General features: G+C 40.1%; 1 pseudogene; it reads right to left on the bottom strand.

Annotated features, from left to right (window-relative positions):
- Window positions 1-4,224: 4,224 nt before the first annotated feature.
- On the bottom strand, window positions 4,225-4,684 carry LOC103274765 (annotated as a pseudogene).
- Window positions 4,685-21,780: the final 17,096 nt, after the last annotated feature.

Consider the following 21,780-nt stretch of genomic DNA (forward strand, 5'->3'; position numbering starts at 1 on the left):
TCAACTGCATGTTAACAACAATTCCTGCCACAAGCTGACTGAAACAGAAAAATATAATGTATTATCTAATCTAATAGGACATCCAGACATGGTGTTTGATGCAAGGTTAGTTGATTCAGCAGTTGGATAATCTCATGAGGGACACAGGTTCTTTGGTCCCTTTTTCCACCATCTAAAGTGTCCTATTCATCTTAGAGCTGGTTTCTATTGTGGTTTTTAAAAAGTTGTTTGTGGTAATTGCTATATGCATGCTTATCCACATCCAATGGAAAGGAGAGATATAGTCTCTCCTACAAGGATAAACTACAAGTCCTTTACTTCTGTCTTGCTGGGATCCCCATTTGTCATTGTCCGCCCTTGAACTTATTAATAACTATCACCACAGAATTGTCACAATCAATCACCAGCAAGAGGAAGGGGAGAACCGTAACTGATTTATACTAATCAATCCCATATAAATTTAACAATCAATCCAAAATGCCCAATATCCAGCTAATAGGGGTTGCAGAGACAGCAGAAGAAATGAAGGTGAAAAAATTACAAATAAGTAATACAAGATAATTTCCCCAAAAAGGACACAAATCCCTAGGTTGAAAGTGTCCCTGAAAACCCATCATAGTAAATGAAGACAAAACAAAAAACCCATAACTGAAGAAACATTATTGTGAACTTTTAGGACATCAATCAAAGACTAAAAACTCTGACAAAGTAAAAACAGGGACAAAAAGCTGACAAGCATTATATGCTACAGGACAATGGAGCACTGACTCCACAGTCCTGAAGAAAATAATTTTCAACCTAGAATTTTTTTTTTGAATCAGAGTCTCACTGTGTTGCCCAGGCTGGAGTACAGTGGCATACTCATGGTCACCCCAGCGTCAACCCAGGGGCTAGGGCAACCCTTCTGCCTCAACCTTCCAAGTAGCTGAAACTACAGGCGCGTGCTACCATGCCTGGCTAATATTTTGATATATTGTAGAGACAAGGTCTCATCAAGTTGCCCAGGCTGGTCTCGAACCCCTAGGCTCAGGCAATCCTCTCGCCTTGGCCTCCCAAAGTGCTGGGATTACAGGCTTGAGCCACCACGCCTGGTCTCAACCCAGAATTCTATACCAATCCAAACTATCAAGAAAGTGTTGAGGAAAATAAAGATGACAGAAAATCTATTTACCACATATCTTGTCTTAGAAAGTTCCTTGATGGATGTGTTCCAGAAAAACAAGGGAGTAAACCACAAAAGAGATAAACACAACATCGATGAAACAGTCAATCCGACCTAGGAAGAAAAAGCCCTGGATGGCAACAATTTTGTAGATCAGTCGTTCTCAACCAGTGGCGATTCTGCCTCCTCATTGGCCTGACAGAAACATTTGGCAATGTCTGGAAATATTTTTGATTGTCGCAAGTTGGAGTGTGTGTGTTTATGTGCACACATGCTATTACATTTAATGAGTATATGAGGCCAATGATCCTAATAAACATCCTATAATGCACAGGACAGCCCCCTACAACAAAAAATTATCTGGCTCAGAATGCCAATAGGACTGAGGTTGAGAAAACCTGTTATAGAGAGTAGCAAATCCAGGCTGGAACAAGCAGACAGACAGATCATGGGGGGGTCGGGAAGGAGGAAAATTTCCATAGAAGACCTGGTTTTTATGAAGAATTTGAAGGAAATTGATGGGTACAATAAAGGCAAATACTATAAGAAATAGAGAATGGTAAACAAAAATTCCAGAAAAATTTTGGATGGCATGATGGCTCGTGCCTGTCATCTCAGTGCTTTGGGAGGCCAAGGCAAGAAGATTACTTGAGGCCAGGAGTTCGAGACCAGCTTGGGCAACACAGCAAGACCTTGTCTCTACAAAATGCAAAAACTAACTAAATAAATAAATAGCGGGTTTAGTGGTGCATGAGACCCTGTCTCAGGAAGGAAGGAAGGAAGGAAGGAAAGAAGGAAGGAAGAAAGGAGAAAAGTACAGAGGCTCCTTGATTTATGATGGGGTTGCATTCTGATAAATTCTGATATTATACATTGAAAATGTATAATACACCTAACATACTAAACATCATAGCGTAGGTTTGCCTGCCTTAAATATAATCAGGACACTTACATTAGCCTACAGTTAAGAAAAGTCATCTAACCCAAGGCCTGTTTTATAATAAAGTGTCAACTATCTTATGTAATGGACTGAATACTGTACTGAAAGTGAGAAACAGAATGGTTGCATGAGTACTTAAAGTATGGTTTCTACTGAATGCATATAACTTTTGCACTAATGTAAATTCAAAAAATTGTAAGCCGAACCAACGTAACTCAGGAACTACCCATAAAGTGTAGTGATGTAACAATATTGAGAAGCTGGAAAGTAGAGAAGAGCAAATGGGGGCGTCAGCGAGCTAAATCCTCATATATGAAAGCAGGAAGTCAACAGATAATGTTTAACATGAAAATGAGCAGTCATGTTATTTAGAGACATGAAGGAAACTGCCAAGAAACAAACAAGCAAGCAAAAACTATTAAAAATAATTCAGAAGTATTGCCAATGTAACAAGCCTGGGGTAAGAAGGAATGAGGCAGAATTTTTTGCTTTTATTACAAATTCTTCCAGACTTCTTTATGGTTTAAAATAATGTCCTTATTTTGTTTTTCCTTGCAACTTTTTATTATCTTGTTATTTTCCTTTCTTATTTTAAAGATGTGGGGTACAATTCAGGATTAGGTATACAAGTGGTCATTGTACAGGTAAAGTTTGGACCTCCCTTTGGCCCCCACTTCACCTGATTTGATGTTATGTCCTCTCTCCCTCCTCTGACAGTTTCTGGCTACTGCCAATCCCCTTCTTATAGTATTATGGTAAATGTTCAGGATCCGCTTATCAGTGAGAACATGTGGTACTAAGTTCTTTGTGTTTTTTGTTTTTAGTTCTTTGTTTCTGTGATAGATCACTGCATATTATAGACTCTAAATCCATCCAAGTTGCTGCGAAGTCCACAATTTTGTCCTTCTCTATGGCTGTGTAATATTCCATCGTGTATATGTACCACATTTTTTTTTTTGAATTGGAGTCTCACTCTGTCACCCAGACTGGAGTGCAGTGGCCGCTCCCGGCCACCGCAGCCTCGACCTGCTGGACTCCGGAGATCCTTCCGCCTCAGCCTTCCAAGTAACTGGAACTACAGGCGTGTGCTACCACGCCTGGCTAATTTTTGATTTATTGTAGAGATGAGGTCTCGCCAAGTTGCCCAGGCGCGTCTCGAACCCGTGGGCTCAGGCAATCCACTCACCTCAGCCTCCCAAAGGTGCGGGATTACAGGCTGAGCCACCGAGCCCGGCTTCACATTTTTTTTATCCAGTTCAGTTTCGATGGGTGGCACCATTGGTTCCATGTTTTTGCTATTGTGAATAGTGCTGCAATAAATAGGCATGCTCAGGTATCTTTTTTGTAGAGCGATTTAAGTTCCTCCGGGTATATTCCCAGAAGTGGGATTGCTGGGTTATATGGAAGGCTACCAAAAAATGAAATACCTCAGCATCTTCCTAACCAGAGAAGTGAAAGATCTTTACAACGAAAACTGCAAAGCACTGTTCAAAGAAATAAAAAAAAGACACAAACAAATGGAAAAATATTCCATGCTCATGGATTGGAAGAATTGACATCGTTAAGATGTCCATCCTACCCAAGGCAACCTACAGATTCAATGCAATACCCATTAAATTACCAACATCATTCTTCTTAGACCTGGCAATGACAATACAGAAATTCATATGGAAACAAAAAAGACCATGGATAGTCAAAACAATCCTTAGCAAAAGAAACAAAGCGGGAGATATTTTTTAAGTGTACATTTATTGAACTTTATTTTATGCACACTCTTAAAAATGCTAGATTCAAGTTCCAGGAATATGGTCATAGAATCCAACTAAAGTTGTACTTTGGTTGACTCACATCTTATATACCTAATTCATTCCTGTAGAACACTTCACTTCTGACCACCTAATGGTGAAACTGGTAATCTGACAAATAGCTTTAAAATTCAGACAAGAACAAAAGTATTTTTTTTTTGCTTGTGCTATTTAACAAGTTTTCAAATAAAAAAATACATCAAAACAGTTTCTGCTCAGCAAACAAGGTAATCACAATTGGTTAGGAAATAGGTTATTTGCAGACTTGGTGTTGTTCTTTAATAGACTTTTTGAGGGTTAGAAATTTGAGTTTTTCTCTAGTGGCTTGTTTTCCTGAGTCTGTTTTCCAAAGCCCCCCTGCCAGCATCATAGCCTTCACGAAACTCATCTCTTACCTGGCCTCCAGATTGGCCGACCCTCTCTAAAACCTAGATCCCAATCTGTGCAGATAATACTATCATCTAGGTAGGTCCCATTTAGAAACCGCATGGCATCTTCAGCATCAGTTCTGTTATAGTATTCTACAAAATAGAAGCCATATGCTGTTTTCTTTATTTTATCCAGGCCCGTAAATATATTCCTGACATCACCACATCTACCAAAGAGCTCATGTATTTGCTCTTCAGTTGTATAAAATGAAAGATTCCCTACAAACAATGTAGAGCTCTCTTTCAGTAATTTTTCATGCTCATCATTATCATCACTGAAGTGATAGTCCCGATATATGCTCAGCTTCACAGCAGAGTCTTTATGCAGACTTTTCAGGTCATTGGACATGGTGCAAAATGGAGAGCGTGCAGACAGCAGTTTTCAGTGTAGCTTGGAGGCAGTGACGCCACCACTGAAACCCTAAGTTGGGTTAAGGAAAAAAAAAGAGGGAAGTCACAAGGAGAGAAACAGAAACACAAGTGTGTGAATATTTAAGAGATGTGTCCAAATGCAAGAACACCTCAGCTCTTGACCACGAAGAATATGTCAATACAAACTAAAAACAGTTCCAGGCCCAAGAATATGGTCATAAAATCCAACTTTTCATGTCTTCCTGAAAGGAAAGTTGTGCTGTCTTTGGTTGATTTAGATCTTACATACCAAATCTATTATCAAAGAACACTTTTAGTAACAGTCTGCTCTTGGAAACTATGGCATAAAACAGTTAAGGGAAACAAATTCTAATGAAGAATGAGCACTACCCTTTCTAATCAAGAACTAGGCATCAGATAAATCACATATATAATCAGTGTCAAAGCACAAATACAGTTGGGATGTGCTCTTTCATAATTTGCTATTCAAATTGATAATATGAAATCAATATATTGTACTGTTAGGCTACACAAAGGGTTCCTATATACTATCAAGTATACAAATAACTCTACAAAATGAAAACTCTCTGGTACCATACATTTGACCTAAATTAAGATTAGATTTTATTAGCAATACTTCCACTTGTTCAAAAGGTAATAGTAATTACCTTTCTAGAGAATTTTAACTAATGCCTCTCCTTTACTAAAATTTCCAACAGCAGTCAGAGGTATTAAAAATGGTTTAATTTGTTTTAGCTACCCTTTTCAACAATAAGTATTAGTTCCCCTTTTTCTAGGGAGTAACATCTTAACCTGCACGCCTCAGTAATCCAGATGCAGGTGGTTCAAGGACCACACGTTGGGAAACTCTGCTGAGGAAGTGCATTCCCTTACAAACATTTAACAAGCACTCTACTTTCCGGACACTATGCTAGGTGTTATAAATACAACAACAAAAAAACACAGTGAACGTATAGTTTTCAGAACTCATTGTATTCCTAGCACCGACATGAACAATGACTTGCACAAATAGTAGACATGCAATAAATATTTGTTACTGAACAGTTGAAGGAATAAATCAGCTCATAATTGAGTGATGAAGCCAGGCAAGTAAACAAGGAGATACAATATGGTATGGTCAATACTATTTTAGAAATATTCATGGAGGAACAGGAGACGGGAAATAACATTTGACATTTATTGGGGATCTACTTTGTGACAGTCACTGTGGATACTTTCAACTACATCACACAGGAGGAGAAGCAGTTACAGGACAGGGTGAGGGAGATCTGGAATGAGCACAGGCTTGGGAGCTCTGTTTTTATAACTAGAGCATCCCAGACATTATTCATTTCTTCACTCATTTATTTTTACTTTTATTTTAGATTCAGGGGGTACACATGCATATTTATTATCTTCATTAATTTCTTCATTCATTCAATAAGCATTTATGAAGCACTGTGCTAGATTCTGGGAAAACAACAAGAAGTAAGACATAGCCCCTTCCCTCAAGGAGCTCAAAATCTGGAGAGACAGACAGCTTAAAAGGTAAATTACAGCACAATGTGATGATTCTAATCACAGGAGTGTGTAGTAGGCCCAGAGGCAGCACAGAGAAGGGAGTACAAAACTATAGCCTGAGGACTGCAGAGGCAGCTTCTGGAGGAGTGGCTACAGGCACTAATTCTTACGTATCAAGGAGGGTATGTGTATGTATGTGTGTTGCGGGGGCAGGAGGGGTAGGAGTTTAGGAAATGAACCAGGCAGAGGAAACATGTGCAAAGGCAGACCACAGTCAAGAAAAATAAAAGCCTAGAAAACTGAAAGCCTAAGTAAAACCAGGTGCAAAAACAGAAGTTGCAAACAGCTGTGCAAAGCAATGAAAATGGGAGACCCTACCTATTTAGATATCATTTGGAGACCAGTAGGAAGCCCACTGCCCCCAAAATCATCTTCCTGACAGCCAGTCAATGAAGTCTGAAACTATGCCGCTGGAAACTCATTTCTTTGAGTCAGTGACAAATTGCCCCGTTAAAAAACAAATATCCCTCCTAGATTTCATTTCCTTTTGTTGATCTGGTTACTAGAATGGCAGATCAGAGAATGTGATAGCTATAGCGAATTTCATTTTATCCAGGCATTGGACAAAGTTTCCCATAATTTTCTTGTAGATGAGATGGCAAAATATAAGCTGGATGCTTGAGCTGTTTGTTGAGATGAGTCTGTAACTAGCTAAACAACCATAGCCGAAGAAATGAACGAATGGTTTGGTGTCAGACTGGAAGGGAGATTCTAGTAGAGAGCCAAAAGGACCTCTTCTCAGCCATGTCTTGTTTAAGTTTGACTCATGGATAATTTTGGCTCACTACAAACAAGAGCTTTTAAAACAATCACAGCAGTCCAAAGACAGAATGGGTTGCTTTGGGGGAAGCGATGAGCACTAGGCACTGGGGGGTTCAAGTCAGCCTTGAAGAGTCCATTATCTAGTAGTCAAGCAGTGGAGAGGCCTTTTTTGATCGGTGAATCAAGCATCAATCAGTTATGAACCAAGCATGAATTCTGAAGTTCAAGGACCTTGGTTCAAAGCTCAGCTTCACCATTTACTAGAAATGTGTCACTGGGCAAGGCACTTAATCATATTGATTTCAATTTTTTTCATCTGAAACCTGGGGACCAAAATACTTATCTTGCAGCCAATGCTGTGGCAATGTCATATGTGTAAGCACCTAGAACAGTGCTTGACACAGTGTAGCTGTTTAATAAGCAGTAGGCATTGTACCAATACTCTGATTCAGTGACTCGGAATACAAATCTGTATCAAATCTACTGATGACACATAGATAAGAGAGACTTTGAAATGATCTGAACAGTCTTGGATGATGCTGAGCCCAAACTGACAAGGAGATTGAGGGATAATACAAGAATAAATGTAAAGTATTACTTTTAGGCTTAACACATGGCAAAAGCACAGGGTGGGGGAGATCTGGAAAGAGCATAGGCTTGAAAACTCTGTTTTATCACTGAGGCATCCCACACTTATGCATTTCTTCATTCCTTCAGTAAATATTTATGTAGCACTGTGTTCGATTCTGGGGAAAGAACAAAAAATAAGATGCAGTCCCTTCCCTCAAGTAGCTCACAATTTGGAAAGATAGCATCAAAGATAAATTGCAACACAACGTGACTATTCTAACCACAGGAGCACATAGTAGGCCCAGAAGTAGCACAGAGAAAGGAGTACAAAACGGCACAGAAGGAGGAAGAGTGAGAGATAACTTTCTAAAGGACCTGATCCCTGAGCCTGTTTCACTGCATTTATATTTTTGAAAAACCAATTCAGATTTATGGTACAAAGTACAAAATGTACAAAAAGATAGGTAAAGTAAGTCTTCCTCCCACTTCTGTGCCTCAGTCACCCAATTCTCCACAAAGGTAAATCACTATCACTAGTTTCTTGTGTATCTATCCAGACATACTCTAAGTCCAATTTTGAAAGCCAAATAAGGATTTGCCTGTAAGACAGGAGTTCATTCTAGGCAGAGAGAACAATGTGTACAAAGGCATGGAGACATGGTGAGGTGTTCAGTCTGACATTATTTGGACAAAGAAAATAAGGAAGGGATGATAGGAGATAAGATTGGAAAGGTAGTGCAGGGCCAGGTTGTGAAGGGCCTTGGAAGGCATGTGGAACAGCTTGGACTGTAACAATAAGCAGTGGAAAACCATGTTAGGGCTTGAAGCAGAGAAGTGGTGTGATCTGATACGCATATGAGAAAACTCATTCTATCACCATTGCGAGGATGAATTAAAGGGGAGTAGGCCAAGAGGCAGGGAGACCAGTTCAAAAGCTATCTGAATAGTTGAACAAAAAAAAATGATGGAGCACCGGGATGAATAATATGCTGTAGTAACATAAAAGAAAGATGTATCAAATTGATAATTAAAAGGCAGACTTATCAGGTCTCAGTGACAGGTTGAATGAGGGATTTAGGATGACTCCCAAGTTTCAGGCTTGAACAGTTGTGTAGGTAGAGGTCTAATTCAGCAAAATGGCAGTAGTGGAGTGGATGGAGGAGGAGTGGATTTGAATAAGGAAGATGAATTTGGTACATACTGAATTTGGTTTTGAGGTACCTGTGGGATTTGCCATGTTCTACATATCTAGTATTAAGTATACAGGTCTGGAGTTCACAAGAGAAGTCTGGGACAGATATAGATTTAGGGGTCAACAGAATGGTAGGTAAAACCATGGGGTTGGCTGAGATGATCTAGGGGAGATGTATGGAATGAGAAAAAAATCCCAGGAAAAACTGGCATTTAAAGGGTGGCAGAGGAAGCATCCGCAAAGGAGTAATCAGAAAGGAATGAGGAATGTCAGGAGAGGAGCAACATCACCAAAGCCAAGGAGTAGGCACTTTCAAGAGAGGCATGACGACAGAAGTAGGGTGAGAGTGATCAGTTATGTTACCTACAAAGAGAGGTCCAGTAAAATAGAGACTTAAAATTGTTCATTGGATTTGGCATTAGAATGTCATTGGTAGGCTGGGCATGGTGGCTCAAGCCTGTAATCCCAGCACTTTGGGAGGCCAAGGCAAGAGGATTGCCTGAACTCAGGAGTTCAAGACCAGCTTGGGCAACTTGGTGAGACCTCATCTCTACAATAAATTAAAAAAAACAAGCCGGTTGTGGTAGTGTGCACCTGTAGTTCCAGCTACTTGGAAGGCTGAGGCGGAAGGATCACCTGAGCCCAGCAGGTTGAGGCTGCAGTGGCCGTGAGTGTGCCACTGCACTCCAGCCTGTGTGACAGAGTGGGACTCTGACTCAAAAAAAAAAAAAAAAAACTCAAAAAAGAATGTCTTAACAAGAGCAGTAACAGCATTGTTGTGGGGCAGAGTTTTGAATAGGAGGTGAGAAAACGGAGCAAGTGTCTACATTTTAGAAAAGTTTCCATAACAGTAGAAGAAGAGAAATAGGGCAAATGCCAGTTGGGAATAGAGTTGAAGGAAGGTGTTTTGTTTTGTTTTTAAGGAGTGAAAGGTGAGCATATCGAAATGCTGTTAGGAAGTAGCCAGTAAAAAGAGAAGTAGTCAAAGATACCAATGAAAGGAAGATAACTAATGAAGAAAGATTCCCAAGGAGTGAAAGAAAATGGGCTCCAAAACACAGACATATGAATTAGCCTTGAACTGGAGATGCTATGCCTATTCCTGCAAGACCACAGGGGAAAACAAAACAAACAAATTAAAAAAAGGTTAGGACATGTAGGGACACAACTGTGTGGCAGGGTGGGGTGAAGGCAAGAAAATGAGTGTTTGCATCTGATGACCTAGATTTGCATAATGGAGTAAGAAGTGAGGTCATCTGCCAAGAATAAAGTGGATGGCTGGTGAAGTGGAGGAAAATACGACTGAAAGGATGAAGTTTATAGATGGGTTATCTACAAGGACATTAAAATCACTCAGGATGGTGGTCAGAGTTGGGGTGGAGAGGAAGACTATAAGTGAGGTGCTGAAGTCCTCAATAATTGAGAGAACTGGAGCACAGTAGATGACAGCAGGAAGATTGGAAGAGGGTGGCTGTACCATCTCCTGGTCCCATGGGGTTATAAAGAACAGAGAACCTCTGCCATTGAACAATTGGGGAGGCTGCTTAGTAGATGTTAAGCACCTGACTCAAAGAAGGTGCTCAATAAATGTGAGTTGCCCTTTTCTGTAATTCTAATTATTTATATTGTATCAAGATGTCATCATTTGAGACTCCTTATTTTCCATTTTTTTCTTTTTAAATTTTGGATTCAGGGAGTATAAGTGCATGTTTGTTACATGGACATATTTCTCCTTTTTAAGTTAGCATGATCATAAAATTACATCATAAGATTATAGGAAATGACAATTCTAATGTACTCAATGTTGGTCAAACCACACATGGAGCAGTATGCGCATTTCTAGGTGCCTTATTATTTATTTATCTATTTTACTTTTTGGAATCAGGGTCTCACTCTGTCACCCAGGCTGGATTGCAGTGGTGTGATAGTGGCTCACTGTAGTCTCCAACTCCTAGGTTCAAGCAATCCTCCTGCCTCAGCCTCCCAAAGTGCTCAGATTACAGGCATAAACCACCGTGCCTGGCTGGTGCCTTATTTTAAAATGAACATTTGCAAACCATAGTGCATCTAGAGAAGAGTCAAGAAATCGCTGAGGACTGATTAGGAATTAAGCATATTTAATCTAGCAAAGAGATGGTTAAAACAGGATATGACAGATGTCATGAAATATTTGAAGGGCTATTTCTACCCATATTGTAGAAGTAAGATTAATGAATAAAAGTTACAAAGAGAAGATTGCAATTATTTTTAGCGCTGTTTTTAATTCATCCAGTGATTAAATGTGACCTTACCTAGTCTATTCATATGGAAGCTGGATAAACACTTACCCGCTAAAGGTGTTAGAAAGACCACCCTCCAAGGCTAACCTCCCCAAAGGTTAAAGAGAAGATGGAAAAGCAATCCAGTTGTCGGGGCCCACAGATCATCAAATTGATTTGTAGACGCTGTAAGAGACTATTTCCTACCTAAAAAAAAATAGAGCTTGGCTGGAGTGGAAAGCCCTCCCTGACTATTGCTATTGGGGAAAAGTTAGTCAGAGAATCTAAAAATAGAAGAAAAACTTGAAGAATGGCTCAAAATTATCATAGTCAAAATCCTAAGGGGAAGGAGGAGAGAAGATGGCAAGATAAAGCAAATAATCTTCCAGGAAACAAATTTTACTAGGTTTCTGGAAGGACTCTGCAAAATACTTTTTCAATGGCTGCCTTAAACTAATGTTTGGTATTGTTTCAACTATGTGGAAGAAATAAGGATCTGGACTCTTTTTAAAAAGCCAAGTAGCTTCCTGCTCCAGATGAAGGCAGTAGCTCTGAGAAAGGAAATTAGAAAGAGCTGGGATAGTAGTGTTACTACATGCCTTACCTTTATAAGACTGTTCCTAGTGGGAGAAAGAGAGCTAAGAGCGTCTGTTGAGTCTTGGAACCAAAGATCTAGCTTGTGCCAAGAGAAACTTATGCCTGATTAAGACTGCTTAGAGCTCAGAGTGGTAAAAGGTGCTCATATGTATTTAACACCTGGATTTAAATGAGCAGTTAAACATAAATATGTCATGGGGATGAAGGATGAGAAATTACTTAATGGGCACAAAGTACACTATTTGGGTGATGGCTATAGTAAAATCCCAGACTTCACCACTACACAATATATCTATGTAACAAAACTGCACTTGTACCCCTTAAATTCATATTAAATAAATAAATAAACATAAGCTGGAACAGACTGGCAGATACAAAGCAGACAACGGCCTGAGACAGTCTGTAAGAGAAGAAAGGATAAATAACTATTTTGTGTAGAAGCTGATCTCAATTAAATTAGAAGCCAGATATCAATGGATGCTTGAATTGTTTTTGTTTATCATTTGCACTATATATGGACTTGCTATTCAAGTGTTGTGCATGGACCAGCAGGAGCAGCACACCTGGGAGCTTCTTAGAAACGCAGATCTCAGGGCCCTCCCCAGACCTGCTAAATAACAATCTGCATTTTAATAGATTTGGGTGATTTGCATGCACGTACAGTTTGAGAAGCACTAATGTATGTGGTTTCTTAGTTGAACTTTTGCCTAGCAAAACTCTCTCTCTCTCTTCCTCCTTCCTTCTCTCCTTCCTTCCACCTCTCTTGGTTTCTCAATCTTCATTGCCTTGTGAGCTGGCAGACAACTCTGACCATGGCTGACAGCACTAAAAATAATGCTTCTTGATATACCCAGATAAAGAAAAGAAAAGAGTGGTCAGGTACATGTTAAAGCACATGTTTGGGTAGTAGGAAACTGTTGACTTGGTCTCAAATTGTGCTGTCTGCGTGACTTTTGTCAAGCTCATTGACCTTTTTGAGTGTTCTCATCTGTAAAATAAGGGTCATTATATTATTCACTTCATGGCACTGTTGTGAGGATGAAATGAGAGGAAGGTATGCAGACTGCCTAGTACAGTACCTGACACACAAGAGGTACTCAGTATCTGGTAGTAGTTATTATTGAAAGCTTCGGTTTTGAAGTGAAATTAGAAATACTAAAGAGCTATATGAGGACTCTCTGCAGCCTTTCAAAAATCCCCATGTCTTTCTTGAGAACATTCAGAAAGTCCAGTGTACCTCAACCTCTTTGACTCCAGTGCCAGCAGCCAAGCGAAATTATTTCTTATTCCATTGGGTTGTCTTCCTGTTTTTGCTGTATTACCAAGATTTCCTACTTTTTCATTACAAATGACCCACACTTCCAGTATATTAAAGTTAAATAGAAAATCCTTTGTGAACTGGCCTGGAAATGTAATTCCATTTAGAACTTTTTTTTTCTCCTATGGAAAAACGCATGTCACCTTCCAAAAATTTACTTCAGAATAAACTTTGAGAACTCAGCCTGTGAGTTGGAGGCTGCCTGTAGGTCAACATATGCAGTGGTCACAAAGGGTTAGATAAACCAAGTCCAGAGTTACAGAGATGGCTGAAAGGCAATTGAGAATGCTACAAAGGGTAAAAAGCAGGACAGATAGATCAGAGTGCACACTATCAAGATTTAGAAAGCTAATACAAGAAGGAAGACACATCTCTGGAAGGGTATTTTAAAAAAACAAACAACACAAACCATTTTTCTACTATATTAGGTCAAGGACCCTTAATCAGTAGCTTGGAATCTGCAAACAATATCAAGGCCTTACAAGCTAACTCTCCAAGATGTTGCCCTCCCCCTGTCCTGTTCTCTGTAGTTTGCCTAGATTCTCAGTTCAGAGATGAAGACAGTAAGGGGCATCCCATCGCATACTATTCACTCCCATAACCTGACAGTCAGCCCCTAGGTTCAGTCAACCTTCCTCTACCCTTAACTTCCCTCTTCCCAGAAAGATCAAGGCATCAGGAAAGTATAATACATTTCTCCCTTACAAAAAGAAATAGTAAAATAAGATGACTGGAAAACAGGGTCCCCAGGATGAAGAAAGATGGGAAGCTAGTAACAAAGAACAATGAAAAAGCAAAGGACTTTGGTGCCCTCTCACTGAAGTTATTAACAAGAAGATAGGTTGTATTTGGGAAAACCCTGGGTTAACATGGTAGCGGGCTAGCCTGTCTGATACCCACCATTTTAAAATGTCCATTAAAATATCCATGAAGCTCTGCAAAAATACTAAAACTTGCATTAGCTAGGACAACTAGGGGGGAAGTGACCAGCATTTGCTAGCAGGGAAGAAATTTCCACTAGTTGTGGGGAGACGGAATTAGATTGAGGAGCATACTTATGACTTACATACACTCTATCCTGTGATCCACAATTGCAAAAGTGTCCAAGAAGGACAGGAAAAGCTTTTGATTCACTTCTACCAACTGTCTTCAGTTTAATAATACAGGAGGCTGCGCTGATCAGAAAACCAGAGTGTTGTCCTTTACTATCAAAAAACATGTTCAGAGGCAACCGGGATTCTGCCCCACTTCTTCCACCATCAGCTTCTACATTTTCCATATGCTTTTAGGAGTCTACAACTTGAGTAAACCACATGGCTGGTGATGGTGGTAGTGGTAGTTGGGGCCAGAGATTGTTATCAGAAAAAATTCCAGACATAAGCATGCTTAGAGTCATCATATCTGAAATAATGTAACAGGTCAAACAGCAGAGTTGGACAACCCAAAAGGTCAATGAAGATTCCATCTCAGTGCAGTAAAACCTAGAAATAACGAGAGCAGTGACAACACCACCACCATCAAATCCTACCATTTGCTATGCAATTATTATATGCCAGGCACTATATTAAGTACTTTACATGCCATGCATTATCTCAATTATTCCTCATAGCAAAAGGTCAGGTAACAATAATAACATCTACCATTTACTGAGCTCTTACTATATGCTAATAACTAAGTGTTATACATTCACCATCTCATTAGATAAATGCCTGCTAGACGCTAGAAAATGGGATTGGATAAGCACCTTGGCCTTCCCAATTCATTCAAGGCTCAGTTCAAGCCATCATCTCTTCCAGGGAGCCTTTCTTGACCCTTTCAATCTATATTTCACAACCCCTATCATATATATTGATTGTCTCTTTACTTGCCTGTGCTCCCACCCACCCCCCATATACACACCAGATTGTGAGCTCCAGAAGAAAACACTATAGATATTAAGATGCAATAATGTATGATATTTATGAAACAGTTCTATAAAGAAAGAGGTTAGCCGGGCTCGGTGGCTCAGCCTGTAATCCCCCACCTTTGGGAGGCTGAGGTGAGTGGATGGCCTGAGCCCGCGGGTTCGAGACCCGCCTGGGCAGTGAGACCTCATCTCTACAATAAATCAAAAAATCAGCCGGGCGTGGTAGTGCGCACCTATAATTCCGGCTACTCGGAAGGCTAAGGCGGAAGGATCGCCGGAGCCCAGCAGGTCGAGGCTGCGGTGGCCGGGAGCGGCCACTGCACTCCAGTTTGGGTAACAGAGTGAGACTCCAACTCAAAAAAAAAAAAAAAAGAGAGAGAGAGAGGATAATGGATATGTTCATTAACTTGGTTGTAATAATCATTTCACAGTGTATATGTATATCAAAACATCACATTTTATACCTTAACTGTATATAATTCTTATTTGCCAATTACACCAAAATAAAGCTGAGGGAAAATTTTGAAAAGAGAAGAGAAAGAGAGAGAAGACATTTGCTGACTCCTGCCCTAGGAAGATTCTGTAGGGATATGGGCTCTGAATCCATAGGAACCCAGATGTCCCAAGTCTCCAGGTGTGTGGGCTGCTTCCTTAGGCAGCTGACTCTGACATCTCCCATCCACACCCCTGTAGTCTCTATCACAAAAGAGATGCATAGTCCCAGACACCCATACTGCACTTAATAAAAGGTGGATGTTATATGATCTCCTGGACAATCCTCAGGAGTTGGGGTTGAGGATTAGGATTATATTGACCTACTGGTAGAGTTTCAGCCAGGGGTCTTTGTCACCAAAGGGGTCATTTCTGCACTATCAATAGAGAAGGAAAAGTGGGCTGAAAGTTGAGGCACCATGATGTCAACAAGTTACCTGGGTGGTAGTCAATATTTTATGAACTCTTAAGTTTGTACCTTGAATGTGCACATTTTAAAATGGTATTTTAGACGTTTCTTATTTTCAAAGGACTCAATTACCAGAACATGCACTTTTTTATTTTTTTAGTCAGAGTCTCACTCTGTTGCCTAGGCTGGAGTGCAGTGGCATACTCACAGCCACCCCACTGTCAACCCGCTGGGCTCTGGTGGTCCTTCTGCCTCAGTCTTCCAAGTAGCTGGAACTACAGGCATGCTACCACACCCAGCTAATTATTTTGTATATTGTAGAGATGAGATCTCACCATGTTGCCCAGGCTGGTCTCAAACCCCTGGGCTCAAGCACTCCTCCCTCCTTGGCCTCCCAAAGTGCTAGGATTATAGATGTGAACCACCATGCCTGGCCAGAGTTAGACTTTCTAATCTGTCATTTGCCAAAAAAAGTTTGCTTTATTTATATAAATTAAATATTTGTTATCATAAAAAATAATACAGGACTGGGTACAGATCTCCTCTCTACAAAAAAAAAAATTTTTTTAATTTGCCACGCATGGTGGCAAGCACTTATGTTCCCAGCTACTCAGAAGGTAGAGGTGGAAGGATCACCTGAGCCCAGGAGGTCAAGGCTGTAGTGACCTATGATCGTGCCACTACATTCCAGCTTGGGTGACAGAGTAAGATCCCTGACACCACTCCCCAAAGAAAGAGTCTCTCTTCTTTGCTCCTTTCTTCTAATATCTAATTCCACTCCCTCTCTAGGGGTAAACCATTGTCAACAACTTAGAATTTTTCCATAGGGGAATCTTTTTTAATTTAAGTGACAGAAAAAAATGTGTGCATTTTGAATAGAGCAAATCTCAGTTGTAACAGAATAATGAAAACCTAACTATAGCAAATAAATCAATGTTTAAAGAAGATCTAGGCTTAGCTGCATACGCATGTTTCTTACAGCACTATTCACAATAACAAAAGCATGGAACCAACTGTGCTGCCCATTGAAACTGGATTGGATTTTAAAAAGTGGCACATATATACACGATGGAATATTATGCAGCCATAAAGAAGAACAAAATTATGGACTTTGCAGCAACTTGGATGGATCTAGAGTCTATAATACTCAGTGATTTATCACAGAAACAAAGAACTGAGAACCATATGTTCTCACTCACAAGTGAACCCTGGACCTTTACCATAGTACTATAAGAAAGGGATTGGCAGCAGGTGGAAACTGCCAAGGGAGGGAGGCAGGGCACATAACATTAATAAGTGTAACTGATCTCAAACCAGCCAAAATGGGGACCAATGATAGGTTCAAACTTTACCTGTACGATGACAACTTGTATACCTAATCCTGAATTGTACCCCATACCTTTAAAATAAAATAAATTTTTAAAATATAAATAAATAAATGAAGATCTAGGATTGCTGGCTGTATTGGGGCTGACCTCTTTGAGAGGGTGTGATTCTTGGGAATTTTCTTTACTGAGAACAGAAGAAAGGGGCGGAAAAGAAAAAAAAGATTTAGAAAAACTAGAGATTCCTGAGGGCAGAAGCCTTATATTATTACTATTACAACTACTACTACTACTTCTACTTTTTAAAATATTGTAATAGTAACCATTTATTGAGCTCCATGAGAAGAGTAGAGAAAGTGGTTCACACATTACACACACTTTTATATGTATATATAATATCCCTCTCATTCATACACAAACATATTCAAACACCCCCTATACACACACACACACACACACACACACAAAATAGCTGCAAAGTTCCAAATAGAAATACGAGAGGGGGTCAGGCGCGGTGGCTCAAGCATGTAATCCCCGCACTTTGGGAGGCCAAGGTAAGGGGATTGCCTGAGCCCATGGGTTGGAGAACAGCCTGGGCAACTTGGCGAGACCTCATTTCTACAATAAATCAAAAAAGTAGCCAGGCATGATAGCGTGCACCTATAGTTTTGACACTTGGAAGGCTGAGGTGGAAGGATGGCTGGAGCCCAGCAGGTCGATGCTGGGGTGGCCGTGAGCGTGCCACTGCACTCCAGTCTGGGCAACAAAGTGAGACTCCAACTCAAAAAAAAACAAAAAAGAAAATAAAAGAAAAATATTTACTATCTCATGGTGAATTATCACATTAAAACACCAACTAGGCCAGCGCGGTGACTCAAGCATGTAATCCCAGTGCTTTGGGAGGCCGAGGTGAGGGGATTGCCTGAGCCCACGGGTTCGAGACCAGCTTGGGCAACTTGGCAAGACCTTATCTCCACAATAAATCAAGAAAAGTTAGCCAGGCATGGTGGCATGTGCCTGTGGTTCCCGCTACTTGGAAGGCTGAGGCAGAAGGATCGCCTGAGCCCAGCGGATCGACGCTGGGGTGGCTGTGAGTGTGCCACTGCACTCTAGCCTGGGCAATGGAGTGAGATTCCAACAAGAAAGAGAAAGAGAGAAAGAGAGAGAGGGGGAGGGGGGAGAGGGGTAAGAAAGAGAGAGAGAGAGAGAGAGAGAGAGAAAGAGAGAGACAAGAGGGGACTCAAAAAAACAGAATTTACAAAAAATTGTATATGTGTTATTACATGTTTAAACTTCAGTCACCTTCAATGTACCCATTGAGTTGCTTTTACCACTGTTCAAAACAATTTTTGAACTCGTCAATTTTGATGCCTTTTAGTGCCTCTGCCATTTTTTGTTTCACCTCTTCCATATCCACAAAATCTTTCCCTTTGAGGACTTTTTTCATCCAGGGAAACAACAACAACAAAATAGTCACTTGGGGCGAGATTGGGTGAATAGGAAGGGTAGGGCATGGAGGCCATGCCATTTTGGGTAAAAAACTGCTGAACACTCAGCGCAGTGTGGGCAGATGCATTGTCCTGGTGGAAGAACCAATCACCTGTTTGTCAAAATTTGGGATGTTTCTTCCATAAATAGTGACACAACCTTCTCAAAACTTCCAGGTAATACCTAACCCTGAATTGTACCCCACATCTTTAAAATAAAAATTTTAAAAAATCCAGATAAAAACTTTGGTTGACCATTTAGTCCAGAGAAACAAATTCTGAGTGTTTCTACAAGAGGCTCATCCTCCAAAAGATAATTCCAGGTTTTGGGGGGGATTCTATACATATATATATATATATATATATATTCACCAAGACTCAAATATCCTACATATATACAATCTTACTCTTATTAACTCTACCCTATTTAAACCAGTTCCTAGTTAACATTCTTTTAATGCTGCATATGTCCATACTCTATTTTTTTTGTATATAAAAACTGAAACTAAGAAGGACTAGCCACTGACATCATCTGTCCAGCTCCCTATCTGCAGAGATGTCTATACTATTTGAGACTTCTAATTGTCTATTATCTGCTTGATGGTCCCCAAAGACAACTTTAAAATTTCCCCTAGCTACTCTTCTGAATATTTTATTTACCCTTAGTCAATCAGCAAATATTTATTGAATATCAAGCATTGTGCTAAGGAAACTTGTGAAAACAACCTAAGTATCCATCCATCAGCGAGTAAATGGACAAAGAAACTGTGGTATACATATATAATGAAATATTATTCGACCTTAAAAAAAGAAGGAAATCTTGTCATTTGTGATAACATGGATGAACCTGGATGACATTTTGCTAAGTGAAATAAGCCAGACATAGAAAGAAAAATACCACATGACCTCACTTATATTCGGAATCTAAAAAAAAAATTCATAGAAGCAGAGAGTAGAATGGTGGTTACCAGAAGTCAGGTGGGAGTGCATGGGGAGATGCTGGTCAAAGGGTACAAAGCATCACTTATGCAGGATGAATAAGTTCTAGAGGTCTAATGTAAAGTATGAGGACTACAGTTAACAATACTGTATTGTATATTTGAAATTTGCTAGTAGGGTAAATCCTAAGTGTTCTCACCACACACACACACACACACACACACACACACACACACACACACACACACAGCTAACTATGTAAAGAGATGGATATGTTAATTAACTTGACTGTAGTCTATGTGTATGCATATCAAAACATCACACTGTATGCCTTAAATATATGCAAATTCAATAAAAAATTAAAACAAACGCAAAAAGTTTGCAGTTGGGAAACTTAAAGCTCCCAAACTTGACTATCTCTAAGAATCACCTGGGGACTTAAAAAATATATAGATCCCTGGTCCCCACTCCAAGCCTATTGACTCTGAATCACTGTGGTTGAGACCTGTTATTAGCTGAATTGTGAACTGTGCTCCCCTCAGATTTATATGTTGAAGTCCTAACCCTCAGTATCTCAGAAGGTAACTATATTCAGAGATGGTCTTTAAAGAGATAATTCAGTTAAAATTAGGGTGGGCCCTACTGAATATAACTGGTGTCCTTATAAGAAAAGAAAATTTGGACACAGACACGTAGAGAGAGAAGACCATAAAGACACAAAGAGAAGACAACCATCTACAAGACAAGGAGAGAGGCCTTAGAAGAAACCAATTCTGCCAACATCTTGATCACAGAATTCTAGCCTCCAGAATTATGAGAAAATAAGTTTCTGTTGTTTAAGCCACTCAGTATGTGATACTGTATGGCAGCCCTAACAAGCTAATACAGAGCCTAAAATATCTGAGCTTTTTTTAAAAAAGCTTCTCACATAATGCGGCCATCCTGGTGTCAATTCAAGACCTAGAGTTGGGTTAAGAGCATGGGTGGGGCTTAGAGTCACACTGACTTAGGGCTAAGTCCAAACTCTTCCACTTGCCAGCTGTGTAACCTTGGAAAAAAATTCCATCAGAGAGCTGTAAAACAAGGCTGTCTCACAGGCTTGCAATGAGAAATCAATGGAAAATGTTTGTAAAGCCTTTAGCACTGTGCTTGGCATATAGCAGAAGTTCATTCATGTAAGCTATTCTTATTAATATTATGAGGAGGTTGGTCTAGAACAGGGATTCTTAAACATTCAGAGGATGGCTGGGCACAGTGGCTCAGGCTGTAATACCAGCACTTTGGGAGGCCGAGGCAAGAGGATTGCCTGAGCCCGGGGGTTCGAGACCAGCCTGGGCAACTTGGTCTCTACAATAAATCACAAAAATTAGCCAGGCATGGTGGCGTGCCTCTGTAGTTCCAACTACTTGGAAGGCTGAGGTGGAGGGATCACCTAAGCCCAGCAGGTCGAGGCTGCAGTGGCCATGAGCGTGCTACTGCGCTCCAGCCTGGGCCACAAGAGTGAGACTCCCAACTCAAAACAAAAAACATTCAGAGGATAAGGCTGGGCATGGTGCCTCACGGTTGTAATTCCAGCTCTTTGGGAGGCCGAGGTAGGAGGATTCCTTGAGACCAGGAGTTCGAGACCAGCGTGGGCAACATAGTGAGACCTTGTCACTATAAAAAAAAATTAAAAATTAGTCAGGTATGGTAGCGAACATCTGTAATCCCACCTACTCAGGAGGCTAAAGTGGGAAGATCGCTTGAGCTCAGGCAGGAGTTCAAGGCTGCAATGAGCTATGATGATGACACTGCACTCCAGCATGGGTGACAGTGAGACCCTGTCTCTAAAAATAAGTAAATGCATAAAAATTCAGAGGATAAATGAATGTAGATGGAAAAATATTACATCTTTATTTTTACCAACCCCTAACTGAAATTTAAATTTCCTTCAATTACAAATGTAGAGAGCAGAACACAGTAATATTAGCAGTACCTGTGACTTTGTCACCAATAGAAATCACAAACACTGATGGTTTTATGTCATGTTACTGTTATTAGAGGTATTATTATTATTATTATTATTGGCATACATCTGTAGGTCCAGCTGCTTGGGAGGCTGAGGTACAGGTATTTTAAAAGATTTTTACACTCATCATTACTTTGAAGTCACCATGGTTATCAGAGCTGCATTTAGATCTTGTTATTTATTACATTAATCACATTAATAACAAGGACTTCTATAACTATACCAGCTT

Source organism: Carlito syrichta, unplaced genomic scaffold (genome assembly GCF_000164805.1).
Source record: "Carlito syrichta isolate Samal-C Ts95f unplaced genomic scaffold, Tarsius_syrichta-2.0.1 Scaffold314870, whole genome shotgun sequence".
NCBI classification, from domain to species: Eukaryota; Metazoa; Chordata; class Mammalia; order Primates; family Tarsiidae; genus Carlito; species Carlito syrichta.